The 10,339-nt window shown below is 41.5% G+C and overlaps 2 non-coding genes across 2 annotated transcripts; one reads left to right on the top strand and one right to left on the bottom strand.

Moving 5' to 3' along the window:
- Positions 1-219: 219 nt before the first annotated feature.
- On the bottom strand, positions 220-335 carry LOC111758257 (U5 spliceosomal RNA). Its single transcript, XR_002792456.2, has one exon. It is a non-coding gene; the product is annotated as a U5 spliceosomal RNA (small nuclear RNA).
- Positions 336-3,073: 2,738 nt separating this feature from the next.
- LOC111758271 (small nucleolar RNA SNORA70) lies at positions 3,074-3,208 on the top strand. Its single transcript, XR_002792469.1, has one exon. It is a non-coding gene; the product is annotated as a small nucleolar RNA SNORA70 (small nucleolar RNA).
- Positions 3,209-10,339: the final 7,131 nt, after the last annotated feature.

Below are 10,339 nucleotides of genomic sequence, written 5' to 3'. Positions count from 1 at the left end.
TAATTGAGGAAAAACCACAAACCATGATTTCTCATAAGCCTGAATTTTTCTCACATATCTAGCTAACTAAACTGGCTCACATGCTATTGCTTTACAACTACAAATACACACTTTTAACTTATCTTTCAGGTGGATCTCATATAGTACTTGTTTTCTTGGTGATCACAAATACCAAGAAAATGTAATTCAAATCTTTGTCTTACATTTAACCACCATGCTAGCCCTGCTGTTGCAAGGCCTCAAAAAATTGGGTTGAGACTCAGAATTGTTCCTCTCCACGGAAATCTTTAGTAAAAGGCGAAAGATTTATACGATCTGAAGAGAAACCAGAGTATACTTTCAACTTTGTGAATACAATCCTTGAGTAACCGTAACTACTACATCAGCCATGGTAACTATTTACCTGAACAACTTGATGTTTTTGTTTTTCTCATAAGACAATTCTGTGAATGTAATTTCATCTTGAAAGGGAAAAAAGGCAAAAGGAGGAAGAACGCGTCTGCCAATTTTAATTTTAAAACGATCCCTTGTGCAATGCATTTTGGGTATGTAAATCACGCTGAGTTGCCTCTCTCCAGTTTCCGGAAATTCTTAAAATAGTTCATATGGTTTCCAGCTAGGCGCTGGGCCACCAGCAGGGGCAGAGCGGAAGCCAGGTTAGAGGAATGTACATTTAGAACATTTCAAATAAAAATTATTTTGAATTCAAAACGAAATAAAAACTGGGCGTGGTGGCCTCATGCTTGTAATCCCAGCGCTTGTAAGGCTGAGGCACAAGATCGCTCGCGAGTTAACACCGAGTTATACGGCGCGATCTTGTCTGGAAAAAAAAAAAAAAAAGGAAACCAAAAAGCCACGGGTTGGGAGTCTTTGTGGGAAGTGGGGTCCTCTCTACTTCCCTGCTTCCCTAGTCTGCCTGATGTCTCGAGATTCGATCCCCAGTACCGCAAAAGAAAAAAAAGTGGACGATGTCTTCTGACATTCATTTTACAAAAATGCCTTTGAGCCTAAACTGCTTGCTCTAGGGCATAGGTGCATATGTGTGATGAGCATGGATGACAGAATGCCCAGTGACACAGGGGTTAAGCAGCTAGGTGTCCACAGAAGTAAGGCAGGGAGGGCAGCCTCGGCAGACCCCTGAAGTGTGCGCCAGGGGTAGGAGAGAAATGTGGCTACATGGGAGGAGAGCCCATATCTTTTTGGCAGCACTGCCCTGGGAATTTAACCCAGGTCCTCATAGAGGCTAGACAAGCATTCTGATACCGAACAACACCCCCTGCCTTTTCTCTATTTTTTAAATTTTGAGACAGGGTCTCTGTAGTAGTTGGTTGATTGTGTCAGCTTGAAACACTTAGAAGGTTCACTAAATTGGCTTAGCAATTCTACACACTAGGGTGTAGAAGACCCATCCTAGGGTGGCTCATTGCTTGGGTGGTATAAAGGGGAAGGAGAAAGGGCTGGGGTTCCATTCTTTGTTCTTGGAAGAACTCCAGTCTTCTCCTTCAGCTTGGACCTTGTTTCCTGACTTGCAGCGCAGATTGTTCAGCTTCTGCTTTGGATTTCCAGCATAAACTCTGGCTTTCCCCCACAGACCCATCAGCCTTCTGGTTCGGATTTGGATGGGACACTGCAGTGAACAAACCTTTTATTGAATCCTTTCGCCTCCAGCGTGCAGACATCCTCTACACATTTACTGATCCTACTCTGTGGCTGACATTGTAAGTCTTGTCATTTCTTATGACAAGATTGTATATATTATATTATATCTGTTTCTGTAGTAAAACCCTAATACAGTGTCATTATATTTAGACTGGCTCAAATTTATGATCCTCCTGCCTCAGCTTCCTCATTGGCTAGGATTACAGGCGTGTATCACCACACCTGCCAGGGTTCCCATCTTTTGGGGGGAGGATCTCTATCTTAAAGCTACCGCCAAGCTGAGAGCTCACATTTACCTTGAAAACAATCAGGAGCCATTGAAAAATTCTGTTTGTTTTTGTTGGTCTTTTAAGGTCTCACTATGCAGTTCACACCAGCCTTAGACTCACTTTGTAACCCAGATTGGCCTCGAACTCACAGCAATCCACCTGTCTCAGCTACCTAAATGCTGACATTACAGGCATGCACCTGGGCATCCACACCCAGCCAAAAAATTCTTACAAAGAATAGATTTGTTGTGATTTTTGTTGGCTTGCTTGCTTGTTTTTGTTTGATTTTTCAGGTTAGTATTTTAAAGCAGCAGCAGGGGTGAATTCTATTAGGGTTGAATTTCTCCCTCCCCCAAAAGTGTTATTTGTTAAAGTCCTAAATCCTGTTAATTCAAAATGTTACTTTATTTTTAATGAAGTCACATCTTGTTGCTTTACTTTGAAAGTCATCAAATTCAGTACTGGACAAACTTTTGTTTATTTTTTGAGACAAAGTCTCACTTATGTATTCCAGGCTGGCCTTCAACTCACTTTAAACTTGCAGTGATCCTCCTGCCTCAGCCTCCCCAGTGGTAGGATTACAAGTGAGTGCCCCTACATCTGTCTAATGTTAGACAGATTGTTATATGCAAATTTTGTCCTGATACTCATTGTTTATTTGGTACTCGAAGTGCAAACTAGAACTGGTCTCTGTCAATTCCCTCCTGACTCACAACCCTTTCCAAACTGTTTGGTCCTACTCATTCTTGGGACTCATCTTGCTCCCCAGAACAAATTAACAAGTAGTGGTGTAACACTATAGGAACACTGTAGTGTAATTGTTAAAATGAAGGATCTAGAACTGTAATAAAATAAATTTCTGTTTAAGACGCCCAGTTTTGCAGTACCAGATGGCAAACAGAGGGCCATGATGTAGGTGGAAAAAGAATTTACCAACAGTCAAGGTACATAGAAGAGCAAGAGTTTGTGTGGATCAGAGTACACTGTCAAGAGGGACAGCAGGGAAGTTTCTAAGGGAGGAATTGGATTGGGGTTTAAACAAGGGATTGAAGACATAGCAAAGGGTCCTAGCAAATCTAGATGTCTCGGGAATGTTTTTTCCAGGACGTCTGGTTTCTACTGACCTTCTAGAATGCCTTTACCGACTGCAGTTAGTTAAGCTGACTGGGCGCCTTTGCTGGTGGGTGCCCTGTGTACAATGGCTGCAGACAGCAACCTCCTTGGCAGTGTATGCAGCCCGTTGCTTGTATGAGCTGCCCCTAGGGACCTTGGAGACACTGCTTCCGATGGATGTTCCCATATCTGACCACCTGCTACCCCTGATCCAGGCTCCAGACTGGCATGCGGGATGCCTTTGGGAAGCCCCAGGGCACAGTGGCAAGGGTTCACATTGGATAGATCATCATGTCTATCCGCACCAAACTGCAGAACAAGGAGCATGTGATCGAGGCCCTGCACAAGGCCAGGTTCAAGTTTCCTGGGCACCAGAAGAGCCATATCTCCAAGAAGCGGGGCTTCACAAAGTTCACTGCAGATGAATTTGAAGACATGGTGGCTGAGAAGCGCCTCGTTCCTGATGGCTCAGGGTGAAATACACCCCGAATCCGTGGTTCCCTGGACAAGTGGCGGGCCTTGCATCCTGAAGGCTTCCACTGCCCTGCCCCCTCATAGCAAGCTCATCAATCTTATCGCTGCCCTAAAAAAAAAAAAGAAAGAAAGAAAGAAATGCCTTTACCAGTTTTTAAGTTGTACACTAAAGTTGCAAACTGTCAAGGCCTCACAAAAGGCCCTTTGGGTTTAGACAAGGATGTCTGTATTATGTAACTTTTTTGAGAAGATGGGACATTAGCTCACTGGAAGGAAAGAGTATATTTTGTATTTTTTTTTATTTTGTATTTATTTATGTATTTATTTTTGTCTTTTTCCTTTTTATCGGTACCGGGGATCGAACTCACGACTGCCTGCTTGCAGGGCAGGCGCTTATGCCACTGAGCTAAATCTCCAGCCCCTTTGTATTTATTTTTACCTTGTGCTGTTTCTACTCAGCACTGGCATAGCACTTCAAGACTGCCCAGTAAGTATGGGGCACAATAGTGTCGGCAGAGAAATTGAACCCTTTGTCACAAGGCCATGGTGCTTCAGTAAAGTAGCCTTGGAGACACCTCTAATAAAATCTGAGTCCTCAGGACACACCTCAGATCAGATGAATGAGAAACTCTGGAGATGGGGTCAGCAATCCTAGTTCTAACCGAGTGTGCCAGCCAGTTGGACATGTGGGCAATGAGCATGGAATCATCTCTGTGACCCCAAGAACCACATCCTACCACCCATGGACCCCTCCACTGTCAGCCTCCACAAACCACAAATGAATGTACTAGCCAGATAACTATGGTGGCTCTGGGGATGCAGCAGCACATTCAAGACAAGTGTGATGACTTGGACACGAATTACACACAGGGCATACGTGTGCAGTGGCCAGGCCTCTGGGGTGGATGAGGGTTGTTGCCTGGAGCACTGGTATTCAGAAGACGAGTGCTGGTAGCCAGGGACCCTCAACGCGTAGCCTCCACTCTGGCTCAAGGGCCAAAAGGTTTCAGTGGAGAAAGAAAGAGACAGTACATCTCAGGCTGTGTTACCATGGAATCTGCCTTACCACAAGGAATTTCAATTTTGTGGTTTTTCCATGGTATGAGGGACTGAACCCAGAGCCTTACACTTGCTAGGAAGCACTCTACCACTGGACTACATCCCCAGCCCCCAAAAAAGTTTAACATCATTTTTGTTCAGGTGAGGCCTCTCCTCAGAATTAGATGCTGCAAGTGAGTTTCTCTTGAGATTGCCAGGTAAAAGAAAAAGGATGTTAAAAGATGAGGGAAACGGGCTGGGGATTTAGCTCAGCGGCATAAGCACCTGCTTTGCAAGCAGGCAGTCGTGAGTTCAAGCCCTGGTACCGATAAAAATGAAAAAGACAAAAAAAAAAAAAAAAAAAGTTGAGGGAGAAAGATAGAAATAGCCTCACTACAGACTGCCCCGTGACAACTCTGGTTTTTACATTCAGTGCTATCAACTGAGGGCAAGTGGGCAGCTAGGGCCAGGTCTTTCTATTCTGCAGGACATTGTTGGCGGGACAAAGCCAAGGCCTGAGGGTGAGAGAGGAGAGCTGTTTGTGGGTGTTTGGGGTGCTTCCCTGCTGGGGCTCATGCCAGTAGCTCAGAAGGCTGTAGATGAGCTGAGGGGGTGAGGGAGAAACCTAGGCAGGGAGAGGAAGTGGTCTCCGTTGCTGGTTTCCTTTCCTCTTCCCAATCAGGTCACGGTTCCTGTACTCTTAAAAATTACAGGTAGCATTAACTAAAGAAAAAATTTTTTTCTGAGCCCGGCAGCAGTCCCGAAGTGTTCTAAGCGTCCAAAGGGACTGGATTTTCCTACAGTACTTAGGTTGACAACCCTGATCCTTCAAGGAACCTAGTGAAAAACTCAGGTCAGACATGACAATGGTGATCTCAGGGTTGCAGCAAAGCCACACACCTTCCACATGTGCACTCTCACCATAGTGCTCAAGAGATTTTTAGTTGTGTTTTTGCAGTTTAGGTGTCAAACCCAGGGCTTCACACATGCTGGACAAGTGCTGTATTACTGAGCTACTCCCTCTGCCCCTGAAACGTTTCTTTTTTTCTCATTATGTAGCTCTGGGTCTCATTGCATGGTCATGATGGCCTCAAACTCAGGGTGATACTTCTGCCTCAGCCTCCCAAGTGCTGGGATTACAGGCACCCATACTGCACCTGAATATCCCCTGAAACATTTTTTTGTTTTTATGGAAACAATCTGACCACACTGCCCAAGTTAGCCAAAACTTCTTGCCTTGCAAAATTCTCCTACCTTAGCCTCCCTGGTGGAGGGGATCCCTGAGCCACCATGCTCAGCTCAAAACTTTTGTTTTTTTCCTTCAGTTTTTTGAGACAGGGTCTAACTGCTGACTGGCAGGCTTCAAATTCAGTCTCCCACTCTCAGCCTCAGCCTCCTCAGTGCTGGTATTTCAAGCATGCACAACCACACCTGGTTACCAGTTGTTTTTTTTTTAAACTGATGACTTCATCTATCTCATGATCACAAAGTGTCACAACTACAGAAAGGACATCTATGTCTAAGACAAGAAAAAAGGGATGACAGAAGCAGAGCCTCTGTCATGCTATTTCCTTCTATTAGGAAACAACCTCTTTGTCACGCATGGCAGAGCTTGTCTACTATTCTAGCTCTCGGAGGCAGGTGAGGAATGCGGATCACAAGTTTGAGCCCAGCTATAAGGGCTACATATCGAGACCTTGTCTAAAACAAAAAGAAAACCTCTTACCTGCAGTCTCCTAGAAGTCTGTGCTCTGCTTACATCTCATTGGCCAGAACTGTGCCACGTGGGCAGCTCTAATTGCACGGGATTCTGGGAAAGCAAGTGTTAAGTTTTCTTCCATAGCTAATTTGGAGATTAATAAGGAAAGGTAATTTGGGAATGGTTACTAGATCAGCCACCCACTAGGTATGTCATACTTGGGTCATTTGTTTTTAGTCTTCCTTGTTTTCTTTATTCCTTCCTGATACCTCTGGATGAATCTTAGCCTGATCTTGTTGCTCACCATTGCTTTTGGGCTGTAACCATTCTGCTATTGAATTCATGTATGGATTTTAACTATTAAAATTTTTTAAAATTAGTATTCTCAATTTTTTTCCTCTATGTTCCTACTTTATGTAACTATCTTTCCCTTAAAAAACAACACTTTTGGTCAGGCACAGTGATGCACACCTGTAATCCCAGCACTTGGGAGGCTGAGGCAGGAAGATCGTTGCAAGTTAGAGATCAGTCTGGGCTATAAAGTGAGCCCAAAGCCAGCCTGAACTGCATAGCGAGACCCTGTCTCAAAAAGACAAAAAAACAAAACAAACCAACAAAAAATATTTTTTTGAGATTATGGTACAAGGGAGTGAATCTAGGGGCATTTTGCTAGTAGCTAGATCACCAGCTCCCCATCTCTCATGCAATACTAGAAATTGAACTCAAGGCCTTTGCACCAAGTTATATTCCTAGCACTTTTTAAAAATTTTTATTTTGAAACAAGTCTCACTAAGTTGCCCAGGCTGGGCTTGAACTTGGAACCTTCTTCCCTCAGCCTCCCAAACTACTGAGGTTAAAAGCATGGGCCTCCGCATCCATGTAACACATCCTTCTTTCTCTTTTTAAGATATTTGTTAAGCTTATTTAAAACTCTGTAGGAAAGAGGAAGGAGACGTAAAAATTAAGATGTATTATGTACATGTATCAACTCATCAAAAAAGTAATCATTATGTACTGTGTACTAATAAAATTTTTTTAAATCAGATTTTACTGGTACATTTTAGATATACATGACTACATTCATCATAAAGAATTTGTTCCTGTACATGACATAACTTGATTCTTTCCCCCCACTACCCTACCCTTCCTTCAATGCCTCTTCCCTTTGCCATTTACAAAAGCTTTGTTTCCATGTTTTCCTTCTTTTCTCATTTTTTACTTTCTCCTTCTTCCCTTTCTCTTTCACCTCTCCCCTATTCCCCTCCTCATTTGAACATTTTCTTCCTATTTTGCAATACCTAACATATATTTTGGTCCTTATTTACACTTTTGGTTTCTCATACCAGAGAAACTGTGGCATTTACACGTGTGTCAAATTTATTTCACTTAAAAGTATAATCTCAAGATGCATCCATTTACTAGGAATGTCTCAAAATTATCCTTCTTTATGGCAGAGTAGTACTCTATTGTATATATACTTTCTTTACCCATTCACCAGTTGATGGGCATTTGGGCTATTTCCAATGTCTGAATCTTACAACTATGCTGCTATAATTATGGGTGTGCATGTATCACTGTGGAACGATGCTTTTAATTCTTTCAAAAATATACTGTGACAGGGAATAGCTGGATGAAATGGGACCTCTAATCCTAGTTTTTTTTTAGGAATCTCCACACTGATTTCCACAGTGATTACACCAGTCTACACTCCCACCAACAGTGGAGAAGGGTTCCTTTTCCCCATGCTCCTCCAGAATTTGTTATTGGTTGATTTCTTGATGATAGCCATTCTTTCTGAGGTGACATGGAATCTCAGTGTTTTAATTTGTATCTCTCAAATGACCAGTGATGCTGAGCATTTTTTCATATATTTATTTGTAATTTCTACTTTTTCATCTGAGAAGTGTCTATTCATTTCAGATGCCCATTTTTGGATTGGGTCTTTAAATTTAGGAGGTCTAATTTTTTTTTTTTTTGTCTTTTTATCGGTACCAGGGATCGAATTCATGACTGCCTGCTTCCAAGGCAGGCGCTTATGCCGCTGAGCTAAATCCCCAGCCCCAGGTCTAATATTTTTAGTTCTTTATGTTTTCTTAATAGTAATCCCTTGAGGAAGAGCTGGCACACATTTTTCCTTACATTGTAGGTTGTCTCTTCACCCTGTTGATGGTTTCTCTTGCTGTGCAAAAGCCTTTTAATATGAGATCCCAGTTGTCGATTCTGTGTAATATTTCTTTTGCAGTCTGTGCTTTGCTTACACCAATGTGTTCAAGAATTCTACGTATTCTGTCTGTCAGCAGAGTTAGTGTTTTTGTCTTAATATTCAGACCCTTGATCCATTTTTAGTTTAGTTTGATGTGTGGTGAGAGACATGGATCTAGTTTTTGGGGTTTTTTTTTTTTTTTTGCCTTTTTCCTTTTTATGGTACCAGGGATCGAACTCATGACTGCCTGCTTGCAAGGCAGGTGCTTATGCCACTGAGCTAAATCCGCAGACCCTTGATGGATCTAGTTTTAATCTGAAGCATATGGAAAACCAGTATTCCCAGAACCATTTATTAAAGAGGCTATCTATCTTTCTTACAGTGAACATGTTTGGCACATGTTTACCTTTGCTAAAGATAAAGTGGCTGTGTATGTCTGGAGTTGTTTCTGCATCTTCTAGTCTCTTCAGTTGATCTTCAGGTGATTTTCTTGGTTTGGTTTTGTTTTTGCTAGTACCATGTTGTTGTTGTTGTTGTTTATCATAGTAGCTTTGCATTATAATTTCAAGTCTGGGATTGTGATGACCCCTGTTTTGCCTTTGTGATGCTCAAAATCTCACCACTGTATCTTAAATCTTTTCTGGTTCCAAATGAATTTTAGAATTGTTTTCTCTAATTCTGTCAGATATGCTTTTGGAATTTTGATCAGAATTGCATTAAATATGTTTAACAATTTTGGAAGTATGACCATTTTCACTGTGTTGGTTCTTCCTACCCAATAGCAAAGGATATCTTTCCATTTTTTCTCATTATCTCTTTTTTCTGATATCCTCTTCAATCTCTTTTTTCAGAGTACTGTGTTTTTTAATACAGAGGTCTTTTACTTTCTTCATTAAATTCCTAAGTATTTCTTTTTTTTATGTTACTGTGAAGGGTGTTTCCTAATTTCCCTCTCAGTGAGTTTATTGTATTTTTGAGTGTTGACTTTGTATCCAGCTCCACTACTGAATTTGATCATCAAATTTAGAAGTCTTTTGGTGGAGTTTCTAGGTCCTTCTATGCAGACTATGATATCACCCACAAATAATTATAATTTGACTTCTTCCTTTCCTATCTTTATTCCTTTTATTTCTTTCTCTTGTCTAATTGCTCTGGCTAAAGTTTCCAGGACTACATTGAATAAAAGTGGTGACAGTGGACATCCTTGTCTTGGTCCTGATTTTAGAATGAGAGCTTCCAGTTTTTGTCCATTTAGTATGATATTGACTGTTGATTTGTCATAGATGGCTTTTATCAGATTGAGATAAAGACCATCTATTCCAATTTTCTGTAGGGTTTTGCTCATGAATGGGTATCAGACTTTGTCAAAAAGTTTTTCTGCATCTATTGAGATGGTCACATGGATTTTGTCCTTGGCTGTATTAATATGCATCAGGGACCTGGCCAAGATCCCTAGTTGCCTGTATCAAAGGGTACAGTGGGAAGATAAAATAAGAAACAGAGGCAAATTTAATAATACATGGTGAGTGATTGGGAAGCTGATGCCTCCAGGTAGACCAAGTGAGTGATACTGTAAGACAGCCACTATTTATTGGGTTTCTATAGTGATAGGAGGGGCTAACAGAAGATTCAAAATTGGCAGAAACTCAGAGGTCTGTGACTCAATGGACAAGTATAATCTTGGGATGGTTCAAGAGGATAGTGGTTATCTTATGCTAAGAAGGATATTGCCCTGGAGTATTTTTTTTTAATTTAGTGATTTTTGTTTTAGTCTTAGTGTATGGGAGAGAATGGCCTATCCCTAAAGAATTAATGGGAAATATAAAATGAGTGATGCCAGTAATCCCAAGTGTTTATTTATTCCATAGGAAGTATGTAAAATTA

This window comes from Cavia porcellus, unplaced genomic scaffold (assembly GCF_034190915.1).
Source record: "Cavia porcellus strain 051 isolate PalLab524CR breed Dunkin Hartley unplaced genomic scaffold, mCavPor4.1 scaffold_25, whole genome shotgun sequence".
NCBI classification, from domain to species: domain Eukaryota; kingdom Metazoa; phylum Chordata; class Mammalia; order Rodentia; family Caviidae; genus Cavia; species Cavia porcellus.
This window is presented reverse-complemented; position numbering and strand designations above follow the sequence as displayed.